The sequence below is a fragment of the Myotis lucifugus genome, unplaced genomic scaffold (assembly GCF_000147115.1).
Source record: "Myotis lucifugus unplaced genomic scaffold, Myoluc2.0 scaffold_195, whole genome shotgun sequence".
Lineage (NCBI taxonomy): Eukaryota > Metazoa > Chordata > Mammalia > Chiroptera > Vespertilionidae > Myotis > Myotis lucifugus.
The window spans coordinates 143,906-156,486 of NW_005871243.1; positions in this window are offsets into that span (position 1 = coordinate 143,906).

Consider the following 12,581-nt stretch of genomic DNA (forward strand, 5'->3'; position numbering starts at 1 on the left):
ATGTTTGAGCTGGACTTGAACAGATGTGTAGGAAGGAGGTGGTCAGGCAGAGAAAGGAAGGAAGGTGCCATAGGTATAGGAGACAGCAGAGCCCTTCTTCCTCCTCCTGCACTTACACCCCCGCCCCTCCTCCGTTACCCTCTAAAGGAGCCATGTTCAGAAATAATCCAGCATTCCTGAGGGAAGAGGAACAAATGTTCTACATTGTGCCATGTTAAGCATACCCCTCCAGTACTTGTGCCTGTGAAATGCATTTCACGCCTCATCTGTTGCCTAAATGAGATGTGAAAGCAGTTTACACCTCGTTTACATTTGTGCTGTTTTACCAAACAGCACAGATACAGCTCCATCCAAAGTAAGGAAATGAGGTCAGTGACCCCTTCCTCTCCCTGGATTGAATCCACCCTGCTCTTCAGATCCTCCCAGCCTCTGAGGCTCCCAGGCAACCAGGAATCTAAGCTTTGGGAGAGAAGGTGCTTGGAATGGAACTGATCCTTCCCCACGGGGAAATGGCCTTTCTTTCAAGCCAGTAGTACATTGCTGGGTACAGTTTACTTAAGTGAAATGCAGAAACCATCAGTGGACAGTTGGAAGAATTTTAACTTTTGCATATACCTGTGCAACCCAAGCCCAGATTAACTTATGGAACATTTTTCTTACCCCTGAAAATGTTCTCATGTTGCTTTCCAGTCAAGAGCCTCCTCCCCAAATATGACCACTATTCTGACACTTAGCACCACCATAGGGTGCTGTGCCTATTCCAGAACTTCATATACATGAAAGCATATAGCGTGTACTCCCTTGGCTCCTTTTGCTCACATGATGTCAGTGAGATTCATGTGTGCTGTGTATATCGGTAGCTCACTCCTTTGAATTTCTGAGTAGCATTTCATTGTGTGAATAAACCATAGACGTTCTCCTGTGGATGGACATTTGGGTTGTGTTCTGTTTTTGTCTATTATGAATAAGGCAATGAATATTCATACACGTTTTTATGGACATACACATTCATTTCTCTTGGGTACACAGCTAGGAGCAGAATTTCTGGGTTGTAGTGCATATTTCAACTTTATTAGAAACTCCTCAATAAGTCTCCAAAGCGATTTACCATTTTACATTCCTACTAACAGTGCATAAAAATCCTAGTTGCTTTTGGTGATTCAAAGTAATGAAATTATGTTGGAAATCACTGTAAAGTAGCACAATTTCATTTAAGGAACATGAGATAAAAGACGAATATTGAATAGTTTGGAAGAGAATGAGAACATGAAAAGATCATTATTGCCCCCAAACTACCTCTTGAATGTCCTGATTTTGCCTGAAACTCACTATATTTAAAAATGCACAATACATTTTATTTTCTCCAAATTATATGCTTGGAAGTTGTAAGAACGGTGTACTAGGAGTCATGTGCCAATAATGTATGAGGAGGCCATTTGCCCACTTTCACCAAATGTAGACTGATAATATTTCCAATTTTTGCCAAATTGATAAACAAATATTTATATCTTAATTCTGCCTTTAAATTTTTTGTGCTTTGACAATTAATTGAGTAACATTTCATTGGTTTTTTAATATTTATATTTTTTCTTAGCGAATTGACTTTTAATGTCCTTTGCCTATATTCTCTGGTGTTCATCTTTTTACTGTTAATGTTTATGTTGCTTTATATGGACTATTGCTTGTCACATATGTTGCAAATATTTTTCTCATTTTGTTTATCTTTTATGAAAAGTAACTTTTATTATTGTAAAAAATGCTACTTGCTCATCATAAAACGTTCAACCAATAGAGAAAAGATCACAGAAAGATAAACATTTTTACAAATTCCACTCCCCAGAGACAAAACAAGACACACAAAAAATCCAGAAATAATAAAGTTCTGATGAAACTCATTTCAGACATTTCTCTATGCATATACAGAGAAAACTAACTAGGTAGGTAGGTCAAAGTTTAGAACAGTGATGGCGAACCTATGACACTCATTTCTTTGGTTGATTTTTCTTTGTTAAATGGCATTTAAATATATAAAATAAATATCAAAAATATAAGTCTTTGTTTTACTATGGTTGCAAATATCAAAAAAATTTCTATATGTGACATGGCACCAGAGTTAAGTTAGGGTTTTTCAAAATGCTGACATGCTGAGCTCAAAAGGTTCGCCATCACTGGTTTAGAAGAATTGCCTAAAAATACAATAGTTGTTATTGAAGTGACTATACTTACAGTAAGTATTTCTTCATTACAAAATATGTGAATCCTAAAAGATTATTATTATAAAAAAGTTTATGAGTTTGGAATAATATTTGAACTACATAATTTAACTTTAAATGGTATCTTTGGAAATCTTTGCTATAAAAGATGAACAATTAGCAAACATACTTTTTTCTCTATTTTCTCAACACTTCTAATTTCACTATTTTAACTTTGTCAAGTCTTATAACATTTACAAGTCTTTAGCTATAATATCCACAGTTGTCAAGTTTTCTTCTATTTTAAAACAAATCATCAGCATTTCTTTTACCTTGCCATTTTATTCACATTTTTCTTTATATTGGTTTATTAATTTTTATGTTCACTTTAATATTCTAATAATTTTCTTCATAAAGGACTCACAGGTGTTATATTTCCTGCATTCTTGCATCTATTAGAATATTTCTCAGTTGCAATTTTACTTGAAGAATCACTTGGCTGGTGTACAATTGTTGAGCCATGCCTTACTTAACTCATAACTTTATGAATCTTGCACCATTGTTCTCCCCTTAATAGTCCTTTAAATATCTGTTCTTTCTCATACTATTTGAGTGATTACCCGAACTTTGTCAGCCAGGGACCTGGCTATGTTTTTAGTTATATATATTCAATAGTTTTCTGCTTCTAATATGACTTTAATCTCTATAATGTTTTCCTTTTCTTTTCCGCTTCTATCTGTGCTTTGTCAGCTCACTTTAATGCTCCTTCCATTATCTGACTATCTCTTTTGAAGCTTTTGGAACCTTTACTTCTTTTTTAAGGGCCTTTTTAAAAAGAAAGTCTTAAGTAATTCTTTGAGACTCTGAAGAGTCATTTGCATGAGCTCTTCTTTTCTTTCTTTATGTAAGACTTTTATCTTGTTTACTTTTCTTTCCTTTTTTTGTCTTATATATGAATCTGGTCCCTTTTCATTTATGGTTCATCTTCTCATCTTTACGTGGAGTCAACTAGTTATTGTATGGGGAGTGAGGACTGAGCCAAAGATGTCTGTGGCTTAGGTTAAGAATTTGTGACTTTAAACATGCTGTCATTTAGTCTGAAATGCCTTACCCTGGCCTTAATTCTCCCCTTAGTTCTTGAAGGTCCATGAGGTCCAGAGTAATTCCATGTTTATCACACTAGCTTTCTGGGCCATCCTCTGGCATCCCACTTGCTTTCTTTTTGCATTATCTCTGGAAGTCTCATTTGCTTAGGCGTCTCAGAAAGCACTTTGTCCAGACTCAGAGAAAGAGAGTCAGTGTGCTGTTTCTGCACATCTGGAATTACAGTTTAGCTGGGGTCTAGGCAGGAACACAGTGCAAATCTAAAGGTGGAGGTTTATTTCCTGGGCTGGTGACCAGTTGCAAGTAGTGGGTGTTCCATCAGAGAGGCCTTAGCTAATGTTTCAGAATTGGGTTTATAATGGAGATGCTCATATCACAGGAGCTGCTGCTGAGGGTCAAGGACCCTTGGTAAGCTGCTTCTGTTTAGGCTCAAACCAGCTCAGTGAGCTGACTTTTTGCTTGCACCAATCCACGTTTTATTCCTCAATAATAGCCACTTCCCACTGCACATTTGGGTTCTCCTCTTCCAGAGTCTGTTTTTATTTATTTTTATTAATTCCAACTGTTTTTATTTTATTTTTTTAAAGTCCAAACCTTTGTGTTTTAAGTATTTTATTGTTTATTCGTTTGGGCATAAGATATCTCAGAATTAACAGAATAAGGGAGTAATGATGTCTATGGAACTGTGAGGTCCTGGTTCCAGGCACATAACCTCTGACCTTTCTGAGATAGATTAATGTAAAGCCTTTGGCCTTACTGTAGGATAATGTATTGGGTCAGAAGCTGAGTTCTAGGCTCAAACTCTGGTTCTACCCCTTTCCAAATGTGTGATTTAGTCTCCTCACTTAGCCTTGCTATTCTTTAGTTTCATCTTTGTTAAATGGATAGTATGCCAACAGTATAGGCCTTCTGGGATTATTTTAAGGATTAAATGAGCTACTACTGTAAAGGGGACTAGGTTATGCCTGGTACATAGTATGTGTTCAACGTGTACTTGCTATTATTAGGTCCCCTGATGTTGTTCCTAAGCACAGAAACCGGTAGCCTCATCCTCACAGCTCCCTCTCTTCTTAGAAGGGTCATCATGAAGAAGGGTCTTCATGGAGGAAAGGTCCTGGTAGAGGAATAACCTCCATAAGAGCTCTTCACAGAGGGGAACTCTTTCTATAGGAGCTTAGAACCATTCTCCTATATGGATTCTGAAACCAGGAGGACTCTTCTTTTATAAAGACCCTTCCCCATGAGGACTCTTTCCTATGAGGACATTTCTCCATGAGGAGCTTTTCCCTTTAAGGACCCTTCCTTCAAAAGCATCTTTCACCTGTGAGGACCTTCCTTCCACGAGAACCCTGCCCCTCGAAAGACCCTTTTCCTATGAAGACCCTTTCCATCTGAGTACTAATCTTTCCAAGAAGATATTTTCCCTATTAAATATTAACTCCAGGAAGACCCTTCTGCATGAAGTCCTTGATTTAAAAGAACTATTTCTCCATCAGAACTTTTGCTTCTCAAGGGCTCTTACACCCAGAAGTAGCCTCAGGAGACCCGCTTGGATATTTATCACCAAATTTTGGAGAATATTTCTCTTCTTGAAACCCTTCAGCCAGATGATAAGGTCCCTATTGTTGGCCAAATATGGCCCCTCTTGGCATTGTGCACAATTAGCCAAGGGCCTTCTCCTTACCTTGGGTATGCACCTGGCTTTTGGGGGTGAACCAGTGGTGGCAGGGAGCATGGACCAGATCCTTGTTGTATTGGTGACCCTGACTATTTTCCTCCAGCTGAGTATGCAGTGACAGGAAAATTGTGTATGCAGGTCACATGTCCGTTAGCTTAGGAAGCCCTGACAGCAGACTTGCTTGTGGGATGTCACAGCAGCAGGGGCAGAGCAGGGTAAGCCTTCATCTCCAGGAAGGTGCATGACATAGGGGCAAAGGTCTATGGTCCCTATTCTCAAGGAACTAATAATCTAGAGAAATTGAAGGAGTAAATTATGGAATATAAACAAAGTGGAATGAACAGGTACTGAATTCAACTGTTGTCTTATTCATTCACACTCAGTTAACCTATTGCTTCAAATAGTGATATTCTGAAAGGGAAAGCATAGTTTCCAGAGAGAGGTATCAGCATGTATCAATACCTGGGACATAAATGGAGGCCAACATATGTATTTTTTTTTCTGGGAAGGTGTAGCAGGGCCCAGTGTCAACAGTACAGAATTGCTAAAAACAAATGGTGGGAGATTAAGCCAGAGAAGCATGTTCAGTTCAGACCCTGGGAGGCTGTGCTTAGAATTTTTGATGCGATTCTATAAGCCATGAGAATCCAGAACAGGTATTTCAGAAAGAGAGTGATCCAATCACTTGGGAGAAAGAGAAATCTACTGGTAGTATGTAGAACTGAAAAAGTGAGAGGCTGGAAGAAAGGAAATGCCTTAAGCGGCCATTGTAGGAATCCAGGACCCACATGCTGAAGGCCTGAAGTGAAACAGCATCTGTGGGGGTAGGAAAAGACGAGGCAGATATGTCGTAGCCCTCCTCAGTGGATAGAGGAATGCATGTGAGAGGAAAGTCAAAGATGACTCAGAGTTTCTAGCACAGATGATTTGGAACTTAAGTAACAGTCTTACAAAAGGAAGTCACACATGTTTACCAAGACCATCATGGCCAACTCCCTTTGATCATCGGTAATATGGAGAAGTGTTCTTAGGGTGGTAGCAAGAACATTGGGTTGGGAATTAGAACACACCGGACCCACTCCTACCCCTTCCACTAACTGGTTACCCAGCTGGGAATAAAACTGTTAACCTCTTTTGGCTTTGATCTCTTCACTATTAATATGCATGGCTGGCTGATCTTTTCAAGTGGGGATAGTCTGTTTTGAAGGTCTACATTTCTGCTTTCCACTGAAAATGCAAATTGGCACTTTGTTTTTTTTCTGACTGCTTAATGTTCAAAATAGAAGAAAGACACCTGGATGAAGCATATTCACAGACTTTACAATTCCCTCAAGGGGATCTCAGAGCCCTTAAGCTTCTCTTAAGTTCCTTTGAGGTCTTTCAGCCCAAGGACTGTCACCACGTGTCCTACATCTCCTCTACACTTTCAGCAGGTGTGTGTAGGTGGAGCTCAAATGTAAAAATAACTCAAGTAAACACACACATATTTTTTGAAACTTGCTGTGCAGCTAAATTGTCAGCATTTTTGTCAGTGGTTTAACGGAACTAGAAACAAAGACAGTAGCCACTGATTACCACACTGGGCCTCCAACTCTCACCCCTAAACCAACCTCCCCAACACACAAAGCAGGATGCGATAAGAATTTTCTATATATGTAAAGCACCCAGAGGATAAAGATCATACTATAAACCTTATTGACAATGTTTACAAAGTTGAATCACATGCCAAGAAAGGGGGTGTAACCTGAATGAACTGCTTACATCAAATATATATTTCAACAAATAGTTTATGTAGCTTCAATACCTTAAATAGAAGAGCAGCTTGGGCCCAGCAAGCGTGGCTCAGTGGTTGAACATCGACCTATGAACCAGGAGGTCACGGTTTGATTCCTAGTCAGGACACATGCCCGTGTTGTGGGCTCGATCCCCAGTGTGGGGCGTGCAGGGGGAAGCCAATCAATGATGCTCTCTCATCATTGTTGTTTCTATCTTTCTTCCTCTCCCTTCCTCTCTGATATTAAAAAAAAAGAAAGAAAGAAAAAAAAGAGCAGCTTGGCTTCAGAGCCATGGCAAGACTAAGAGAAGAGTACTCAGTACTATTACCTTGGAAAAGTCAACTCCATTTTTTTGGTGATCCCTACCATCTGGTTCCAGAGTGATTTAACTGTTGATGTTCTTGAGATGACAGGCAGAGCTCTAGAAGGAAGGGATGTGTTCCAAAGGTCTCCTATAAGAGATCATTTTGTTATCTCATATACCTGAAGAATTTTCCATTGGCTTGCTTTAGACCCCACTGAACTACGGGCATCCTGGAATGGATTGGACCTATGATAATGAACCGAATAATGGGGATTTCTCCCAACTTCTGGTCCTGATGGCCACCTAAATTCACAGGACTGATTCTTCCAGTCTTTCACATCTTCATGGCTTTAATCTAATAACAAAGACATTTCTATATCATGAGTATAAATCTGCAAATGGTGTCATCTTAAAATTTTAAGGATTTTTGGCAAGAAACAATAGAGATGAGAAGGAAAAACTGATAAGCTCCCATTCTCTCCATAGAGCAAAGTGACCTACCTAAGAAGCCAAGAATACCTCTGGCAAACAAAACAAACAGCTCAGCATCTTCCTCTTGAATCATCAGAGCCTGGAAATTAGAACTGGTTATTAGTAACTGATGCGTAGGGAACAAATTATGGTCATGTTAGTTTCCAACCAAGATATGCAAGGATTTGTACAGAGTGGGGATAATTCCAAGAGGGTTTCCAAGTGGACTGGGATGTGAATGATAAACGGAGGGCCATGGGGAGACTAGATTTTTTTGGGGGGGGTCCTCCCTTAATGGGCTTCCTCTGTTTGCATCTTGGTCACTCCTGGACATGCCACAATTTAGAGTCATTGACAGATTAGCAAGCCCTGCGGTGTTTACCAGAGTCACAGTCTGACTAGAAATCTCTCCCAGAAATCTAAGAATGAAAAATCAGAGTCAGATTATCTAATTTTAATTGCTTTTGAAGTTTTCCATTTATGTCAACAAGCTCCCACTGAGAGAGAATGGAACCAAACACTTTATTTAAAAAGGCCAGGTTCCAGCATCTCATGTTTAAGGAGTTCAAGCCTCATCATTTCTCACCGGGTTTATCTTGACATTTGCTAACTGCCTTCCTGCCACTGGTCTCATCCTTTACTGCCCTGACTCCTCAATCTTGCCAGAATGAACTTTTCAAAAGGCAAACCCGAAACTGTTCCCCGGGGCTGATCATTTGATTTTAGCTGCCTTTTCTAGGTGCTTCTTGTCTCCTGCACCCTGTGGTCAAGGCAGGTGGTTTCACCTTTCAGACCTTTGAGCAGGGGCTCCGATGCCCTTCCCGCCCTCGCCTGCCTGAGAAACTCACTTGTTCTCCAACATTTAGCTCAGTTTCTTTCTTCTTTAGACCACTTTTCAGAATATCCAAAGACAGACTTGGGATGCATCAGCTTGGATCCCACAGTGTCTTGTACATATTTTTTTATTAAAGCTCTAATCATATTTCTGTTATGGCTCATGTTTATCTCCTTCATGACTCTATGACTGTCTTCTGTTTGTCATTACATCTTCAGCACATGAATGAATGGGGAGTGGACTACAACTTAGTTATTTTGATTCCATTAAATCAGAATATGTGCTAATGTGTGTACATTGACTAGATGGAATCCCCAAGGAGATGGGCACATTTAAGCCTTTTCCCCAGGGGGAATCACCATGCTTGAATCATCACTGATTACAGCTCCCCTCACCCTCCACAAAAAAGCCTGGGTTTTGCCAGAATTGATGGAAGAAAGAAAATTGCAATGAGATTCTTGAATACTAAAGATAAAGTGTTTTTAAGCACGTCTGTACTTCCAATACCTACATTTTCTTAGTTAAATCACTATTTTGATGATCTACTATACTTATCAGTTCATTACAGTAAGTCTATAAGGCTTTCTCAACATTTTTTGGATCATTTTGCATACTTGGAAGTATGCAATGTCATGTCTTAAAGAATGGTCCATATTTCAGTTTTTATACTTTTATTCATTCCCTTATTCACTCAGAAATGATAAAGGCCCATGATTTCTGGATAGAAATTTTAAATCTGTTCCAAAGTTTCATAAACTAGTTGACTTCTCTTAATTAGTCAGAACTAGTGTTGTATGATCATATTTTAAAAGTCCCTTTGTTCCAATCAGGGCAACTTTTTTGTTTTTTCTTAATCCTCACCTGACAATATTTTCTTCATTGATTTTAGAGACAGTGGAAAGGAAGGGGGAATGGGGAGAGAGAGAGACAGAAACATTGATGTGAGAGAGACACATCAATTGGTTGCCTCCTGCACATCCCCCGACCAGGGCTGGGGATCAAACCTGCAATCCAGGTACGTGCCCCTGACCAGGAATCGAACCTGACACCCTTCAGTGTGCAGGCCAATGCTCTAACATGGAGCCACATTAGCCAGGGCAGTCATTTCAGGGCAGCTTTTGTGATTAAAGTCACTTAGGGACATGCGAATACACATGAGAACTTTCAGTTTAACATTATGGCATATGGGGAGCCAAAATGGTAATTTTCCTAGTATTTTCTCTCACCTCCTCCTCATTATCATCATGGATTATGCTTAGACTGTGCAGCATTGTCCACCAGTCTGCTGCAAAAAGAGAAAACAATTGTCATTTATTTCAAAGATGCTTATACTTAATTGAGGAAATGCTGACACATTTTAATCAAGGGAATGAGAAAATTAGAGATACATTGTTGGAAAGATGATCTGGCTGTGATGTTCAGACAGAATCGTGTGAGGTTTGGAGTCTGCTGGTGCCTCCTGGTGAATGTTCTGCTCTGGCCCACGGGCCATCGCTGCGGCATCCTCTCTGCTCTCTCCATTTCTCCTCTTGAATGTGTCAGATTAAATGAATGACTAGACATTTCCCCCAGCACGCCACACTCTCTCAGCCTGGTGCAGCCTTTTCTGCACTTGGCTGTCATATGGTTCAGATTTATCTCACCCTTCGCCCCTAGGGGGAGCCTTCCCTGACTTCCCCAGCCTGGACAGTGCCCCCTTCCTAGGGCCAGCTACTTCCCTCTGTTACACTGTATCATAGCCATCTCTTGTTCGTCCTTTTCCTTATGGAGCTCTAACCCAGCTGATGGCAGAAAACTCACTCAGGAGGTCTTTCCTTCATGGCCTATCTCATTGCCCTGCCCGTAGTAGGTTCCATGAGTGAGTTAAGGAATGAATGAATGCTATGAGAATAGATGTAAAAAGACGAGAGAGGTAGCCGGTCTTTGGAGACAATGGGAAGGTATGGATCAGAGGATGTGTTTGACTTTTCAGGAGTGAAGTTGCAATAGCAACCCCTGACTGGGTGCCATGAGCAATGAAAAAGGAGCATCAAAAGTGATAGAAGCTTTTGGCCTGCTTCAGAAGATTTGCTATGTTAGGAGTGGAGATATGGGGGCGGGAGGGACATGTTTAAGGTATAAAAATGGTTTATCTAAGTCAATTTTAATGAACTGTATAGTTCTATAACCATTTATGATAGTTTTGACTATTTTCTGCCATCAGAAGTTTCTTTTGTTGAGCCCAAATTTTCAATATGTAACTTAAACCCAGTTTGATACAAAATTTTCTTTATTCTTATTTTAGACTCTTAAATGAGTTTGCTTTAAAGGAGAAATAAATATTTGAAAAGAGTAAACAGTTGAAAAATTAAAATATGAATAATTTACATGCTGACTCCCAGTTATTTTGTTGATTGCTAAATTATGTGTTCATTGAATGCTGACTGTGTTTAAATATCTCCTTTAGTGTTGCTAAGGGAAGCATGCTTTCTTACCTGACTCATGTGTATAGATTTTGTTTATATATATTGTTCTCAATTTATTTTTTATTTTTGAAAGAAAAATAACTTTTCTTATAAACATATAAGTGTTCATTTTTTAAAATAAAAAAATACAGTAAAATGGGCCATGCAGAGAAGAAAAAAATTACCTAAAATCTCACTACCCAGAAACAACTGTTTTTAATATTTGGTCAATACAACATCAGATATTCCTTTATTAATATACATACAGGTAGAAGGAGAGAGAGATAGAGAACAAAGATTGGTTTCATATAGCACATGCTAATTTTACTGAAAGGATTAAACATAATTTTTCTTTAATTTAGCAGAGATGAATTTGCAGTAAAATGAAAAGAACCAAAGACCTCATAATTCTCATAGTTGCTTAGACTAAGTTTTACATTTAAATGAATTTAAATCTAACTAGCGGCCCTTGTTTCCTGCCTTCTCCTTTCCTGTTGTACAAATTTTGATGGATTTTTTTTTGCTAGCAAATTTCACCCTCTAGTAGTTTTTGCAAGAAAGGCCCACAGGGCTGGACATTGTAAGTTATTGCATACTAGAGAATGTCTGTTGCTTTTATACTTTCTACCTGAAGGAATACTTGTGGAGTATTTTTCCCTCAGCACATCTATGTAATAAACATGCAGTTTAAGAAATCCGCCTCTCAAAGCCTCTCATGTCCACTCTCTACCCTCTCCAACACCATCCTCCATTTTAACCTCTAACACCGTAGATTAATTAGATCTGATTGCATACACTACGTAAGTGGGATTACACGATATATAATCTTTTGTTTCAACTTTTTTTACTCAGCAATACTTAAGTGATTTTCATTTGTGCTGCTGTGTAGAGTTGTTTGTTACTAGAGGCCTGATGCACGAAATTCATGCAAGAGTAGGCCTTTGCAGCCCCAGCATCATCTGGAAGGTTGTCCGGAAGGTTGTTCCGCTGTTCGACTGTTCGGTTGTATGACTATATTACAACTTTATTAACCTTCCATTTAATAACCTTTGGGGTGTATCCAGTTTTGGGCTGTTGTGAATGATGCTGTTATGAACATTATATTCCATGTCTTTTAGTGAACATGTTCACACATTTCTTTTGTGTACTTTCCTGAGAGTGAAATTGTCATAGAATAGGTAGATGAGCAACTTTAGTAGATACCATGAGACACTTTTCCAAAGTGGTTGCACCAATTTATAGTCCCAACAGCAGCATGTGCTGTGAGAGGTCCAGTTCTTCCATGTCGTTATGCTCATTTGGTCACTGTTCTCTTTTTCATTTTAGCTATTCTGGTGAATGGGTTTTCAATCAATTTTATTCATTTCTTTCCAGTTTGTTTTCTGGATTTCTAAGGGCTTAATTGAGTACCCTTCAGTGTAAGACCTTTTTTCTGGGCTTCAGTTCTTTCATCTAAGTATACTATCCTGAGTATTAAAACTATGGCAAACACGTTTCTAATCTGCATATTTCTCCATCCTCTAGACAACTAAAATTCTCTTCATAGACTTCTCAAATAGTTTTTGTATGTGATTAAGTATCATGATGCTAATTTCCTTCCAAGAAAATGAAACCTATATTTTCTAACTTCTTTCTTGAGTCAACTCGGGATAGATAGCAAGCAACACTATAAATTAACAGAGTGCTGGCATTTTGTTGCATATTCTAGAAACACCAATCACCCAGTGTCTTTAAGAGAATTTGAAGTGCACTGCTTTCTTTGACTCAGATTTGACCTA